Source organism: Silurus aristotelis, assembly GCF_946808225.1.
Source record: "Silurus aristotelis genome assembly, chromosome: 18".
Classification (NCBI taxonomy): Eukaryota; Metazoa; Chordata; class Actinopteri; order Siluriformes; family Siluridae; genus Silurus; species Silurus aristotelis.
In genome coordinates this window covers 4,397,610-4,403,609 of record NC_139591.1, presented here as the reverse complement: position 1 = coordinate 4,403,609, position 6,000 = coordinate 4,397,610, and positions in this window count along the sequence as shown.

Below are 6,000 nucleotides of genomic sequence, written 5' to 3'. Positions count from 1 at the left end.
TGTCATCGTAGGTGCATGTCCACTGTGAGAGACATAATCTAAAAAAAAAAAATCCAGAAATCACAATGTATGATTTTTTTACTATTTATTTGTATGATACAGCTGCAAATAAGTATTTGAACACCTGAGAAAGTTAATGTTAATATTTGGTACAGTAGCCTTTGTTTGCAATTACAGAGGTCAAACGTTTCCTGTAGTTTTTCACCAGGTTTGCACACAGATCTTCTCTAGATCAGTCAGGTTTCTGGCCTGTCGCTGAGAAACACTGAATTTGAGCTCCCTCCAAAGATTCTCTATTGGGTTCAGGTCTGGAGACTGGCTAGGCCACGCCAGAACCTTGATATGCTTTTTACAGAGCCACTCCTTGGTTATCCTGGCTGTGAGATGACAATGATACCTGCCTTGTCACTGATCCAGCCAAGGAAGTAGTGAAGATTTATCTGCAGTTTAAATAGCAGTAATTACAATATGTCATAACAAAAACCGATAGAAATATAGAAATATAAGAAGCTAAAGATTTGTCAGTAATTGGACCTGTGAGCCCAAATTATGAGGAGTAATGGCATCCTGAACTTAACTATGTGCCTCTGCCACAAGGTTACACCTTGTCTAAAAGATGAAGCTTTAAAGAAGATAACCCTAAAAGACTTCCAAAGCAAATAAAAATGGTTTGCAAGAGCACAAAAAAGTGTAGGTTTATACCTACAGGCTAAAATAAGTCAGAGAAAAATCCACAGACAGATCAAGATTTATGTCGGCTCATAAGTTCATCCGACAAAGTTGAAACAGTACTTTCGTGAATGCACCTGGATGAATGTTTGGGCAAATCATAACGCATACTTGCACACAATTTTCTCCAGGCCATGTTGTAAATTACTGAAAAAGGGACTCTATGTGTTTCCTGTGCTAGAGAGGTGGCTTTTGTCTTGGTTTAACGCCCAGTCTGCAGCAGACACAGGAAGTAACAAATACTATGTTACAGTACTTAAGTAGATTTTTCTCAGTACTTTACTTCATTGCTTATTCTTAAAACTTTTTACTTTTACTCATAAAAAGTTTTACACAAATATGTGTACTTACATTTTCAAACCAGGCTCTTTCATTTGGTTTTAATCTATTTGGTGAAGTGATCAATATTTTTTCTTCTCATTGCGCTGATTTAAGACCATCAAACTATTTCTAGTCAATGGCTTTTTCATCAGCTTTTTCAACCTATAACTGGTGTATCATTTCCTGGGTATCACACACCACGATGGAGGCTAGACTACGCTAGCCTAACAACATGCAAAACAGAAGGCAACAAGAAGTCTGGGGTTAACATGGATGAGAACAGAGACATCCCTGATCATCATCATCTTTTCTCTGCTTGTGTTCTATATGGTGGTTGTTCTGCCTGGATACATTCATTAGGTAACAAAATTGAAATGATGTCAGGTCTAGTTACAGGCATGAAACTAAAACAGGTAGTAGTAATGACTACTTTTTACTTAAGTACTTGATTTTAACTTAATTTTACTTTACTTGAGTGAAAAAGTATAGTCAGTACTACAACTTTTACCAGAGTCTTTTAAAACATAAATATCTGTACTTCTACTTGACTGAAGGACGTGTTTACTTTTGCCATCTCTGGTGTGCAATCATGTGTCTATGAAATGATATTGAAAACATGCTATAATGTGCTAATGATATTTCATGATATTTTAAAATCCAGCCTTTCAATATGCTGTTTATGTTTGTTGGGATTTTTTTCCACGTTTTTTTAAACATTCAGGTGTCACCCGAGGAAATCCTTTCTCCATATTTGAAGAGTTCTAAGAATAGACTTTGCAAATGTTTCTTCCCTCTATGTCTTGTTCCGTTTCTTCATATTAAAGCACTCAATATTAAAAAGACTGCATCAAAGCATTACTCCATTCACTCCCATGCTGTAGCTTGCGTGTGCATATTAAATATTAAAGACTTATTATTAAACCTGATTTCTAATATTCTGTGCAGAAGGTCCAAGGAGGTATGCGGTGCATTAATGGGGTCTACAGTACTGTAATTCTTCTCTTTGGATTTCTGAACAACACTATCAAGTAACACACTCCCTGAATCTCACAGGGGTATTGGTAAAAATGTCAAAATGAATTACAAAACATTTTATATTGATTTATAATGTGTGTGTTGGGAGTTATATGAGGTACTAAATATGAAACCAATACATCAGCTATTTCATTGTTGATCTCTTTGTATTGTAATTTATTGACTTTTTTTTATTAGACTTGACTAATGTAAAAAAGGAGATTTAGGAATTTCAACCAATTAAGTCAACAAATTATGTTATCTTTTGAGTGGAAGCAATCACATGCTACAGAAGCTGCTTCATGGTGATAATTAGAATTACCAGTGAAGGTCACCTTCACCCAGATCCAACACTAACATTTACTTTACAATATTTCATGTGTTAGATCATCATGTCAGTTATTTTAAAACATTCAAATAAAGGAAAGATAGAGCACAGTGAGCTGGGGTGTGTGTGTGTGTGTGTGTGTGTGTGTGTGTGTGTGTGTGTGTGTGTGTGTGTGTGTGTGTGTATGTTGTAGAGTTGGTGAGAGAATTTGTATGTAATTTAAATAAAAATAAAAGCCAAAGGAAAATAAAATTGATTTGCGACTGAGTAACTTTGCAGTATTCTCAGGTTCAAACTATAATAATTAACCAGAATCAATATAATACAAATGTTTAAAAGTTATAGTCTCAGTAAACAAAAGCAAAAGATTAAAAAAATAATTACAGGGTACAGAAGATTTGAAAATGTGAAATGAAGAAAGTTGCTTTATACTTGTGACATGTCTTTGCATATCCCATTGATGTTAGAAAGCTTAACCACTGAGCTACCACCTCTCCACTAAAAGTGTAGGTTCCATATTTGGTAGTATTTCTCTTTCACCTTAATTATCTTTCTGTCTTAAAATTGGTTTGTTTTTTTCATTGTGGCCTTGGAAAAACCCTTCATATGGTAAAACCTTGGCATTTTCCACAATACATTGTTTTGAAAACTACAGAAGTTCCTGAACGAAATATGCTTGTTTTACAGGTCTTTCATTCAGCATTAAAGTTAAATCATGTGATGACCTTTAAAATGAAAAGAAGAAAAAATCCAATCGTTTCCGACTACTGTACAAGAGCATGAATATCTTGAGAGCTCAAGTGATCAGGTTTATTTTTTGTGCAACATCTTGATCAAAGCATAATATAGACTTTGTGTGGAAATCAAACAGCCAACAAGGCTTTAGACGTATTAAAGTAAACGGACTGTTTTGATTATTGTGATTGTTTACTTGCTCCTTCCATAACTCGCTCATTGCCGTTAGATCGCAAAGGTGAGATTATAAAAGGACATTTGCACATTGTAGAGGTGAAATTTATGCTTGTGTTTTTGCCTTTTTGGCCACAGAGGCGTCCAGTGTGTTTTCCCAGAAGGCTACACATTCAATTAATCATGTTCACGAGGGAAAGCAAACATAAATGTATTATAATAATGAAATAATTACTAGAATAGTATTTCTATTTACACAGAATGTAATAAATATACACTTTCTGGTGATCGTCTATGTGTATTTGCGCTTAGTGTTTTTCAGTAATAATGTGTTTAGACCTGTGAGAGCAGTGGTGTTTTTTCAGCCATGTTTGCTTTAAAGTGTCAAGGGTCCATTAGGAGCTGACTGCATTAAGGCATGTGAGTATCTTCTCCTCGCCTGCTGCTGCCAATGGAAAATCTTATCTGCAGGGACGGGCTGTGACCTTGGGTATCCTCCACAGGAGTTCAAAGCCCTGTACACCACCCTGAGATTAGCATCAGCTCATCCTCTCTGTCCACTCATGAGAGAGAGAGAGAGAGAGAGAGAGAGAGAGAGAGAGAGAGAGAGAGAGAGAGAGAGAAGAAAGTGACTAAGTGCATGAAGCATGAAAGAAAGTTATAACACATTAAAGGAAGCACCCAAGCTCAAACAGATTAGGACACACATTCATATCTCAGAAAAAAAACAACCAGCAAGCAAAGCATAGCAAACAGTGGATCTCACTGCAGAAAATATTTACTGCAATTAATTACATGTACATGTTTTTATGATCCCAGTAAGGGTGAGTCATAGTCCATCTCTTTATCTTTTCTATGGAGATCATTAAAGTGCAGAAAGAAAGTAAATATTCAACGTTTTCAGCAGCAAATCTATCTATGTTTTTCATGGTTTTTTTATGTCTATATTTAGATATTAATACTAAATTATTTTTAAGTAGAATACCAAAATAGTGCCAGCCTTGTGCATGTCTTCCCTCAGTCTGACTTAAACGTTTCCCATACTATAAAACTAAAGCCCGAAATTCTATCACTAAAAAAAAGAAACTTTAAGCAGTGGCTGTTCATGTCAATTATTATCAAAGCTGCTGATGGTTCATTGCCCTTGAAGAACTTTTTCGTAATTATATACAATCCAGGTAATCTTTCAATGCAACAAAAATTTGTAAGCCATAGCCATCCTTACCCATTCCGGTAAATAGCTTAGCAGCTGTAGTGTAATTAATATAAGTACATCAGGTAACCTGATTAGAAGCAAAAAATAAACAAGAAAAAAGATCATATGAACAACCCCATTTTCATTCTTGTTGTATTAGATACTTGTCTGTGACACAGCTCTCTGTTATACTGCGTTTCTGTATAATATTGATGGTTTCTATATCCGTGGTGTCATAATGATGGAATTAAGAGGTACAGTATTAGTATTGATTCAGGTAGGACACCACTGAAGGCCTAAGTGTGAAATGCATCGCCAGCCACCGAATAAATATTTTAAAAATGCTTTAAAAAACTCAATGGATCTCAACTTTATGTAACACCAGTCAATATAGTGGATAGAAGATTGGTCATTATTTTTAGCGTTGCCTTAACGAATGAATACAAGACGAGCCTAATTACTACCATGAATTTTCCTCAGTGCCATGACAAAATTATGGTTCATTGTTTTTGTCATTGCAGCATTAAAAAAAGCTCTAAAATTGGAATTATGTTGTATATTTACAATAGTTTATGGATAAAGGTCAAAATATTATAACCAAAGACACCGCTTCAACATCTCTTTGTGCTCACGGAGGTTTATTTGACAGGTTGAGATGGTGGAGGATGCCTGCTTGACATATCTGATTCTCAGAAACGTGCAGAAGTAGCTGCTAGCTAAATTACCACCACTGGGATTGTACACCACAGCAGTATACTGACAGAAAAAAGGTGTTTGCTTCCTTCATCTGTAGGTGAGAATGATAGGTTCACCCCCACCAAACAACTAGCTTTTCTCTGCAAACATGACATGCTGTGTATGAAGGGAATCTTGAAGAAGGAAGTATCTTGAAGAAAGAAAGTTTGACTGGAAACTTGTTTCCTCTCCTTGTTCAAATGTGCTCTTTCCAAAATCGATTTCAGCATCTATTTCCAGTGCGATTTGATAACACATTTTTAAAGATTATAAGTAAAAGTGACTTTGCTCATGACTGTATTTGCATTTTATACACAGAATAAAATTACTTGGAATTAAAATTGTTCCTTGACAGCCATTACAGCCTGTTAGGCCGTAATCCGTCTTCTTATACAGTCATATTTGTGTCTATGTGTATGTGCAGGCAATTTTGTATTTTGGTGAGAGTCTCTCTCACCAACACACACATACTCACAGTGTTTTCTATGATATGAGAATCCTGCAGGTTTACCAATGAGAGAGAGAGAGACATATTGCTGATTCACCCTGGCGTTCTGTGAGTCCAGGAAGAGATTAAAGCCGGTTCATTCTATCAAATCAGCAGAGGCAAAGTGTGCTGGTTAAACAGAAAAAGGCAGAATAAAGCCCTCTCATCCTCTTTTTGCCAACAATCAGGATACGTACAAATGCATGCATTCTTCTGGTCTCAGACACTCAGGCTCATGGAAAGAAACAAAAATGCAAATATGTGAGAAAACCGTTTCTGCAC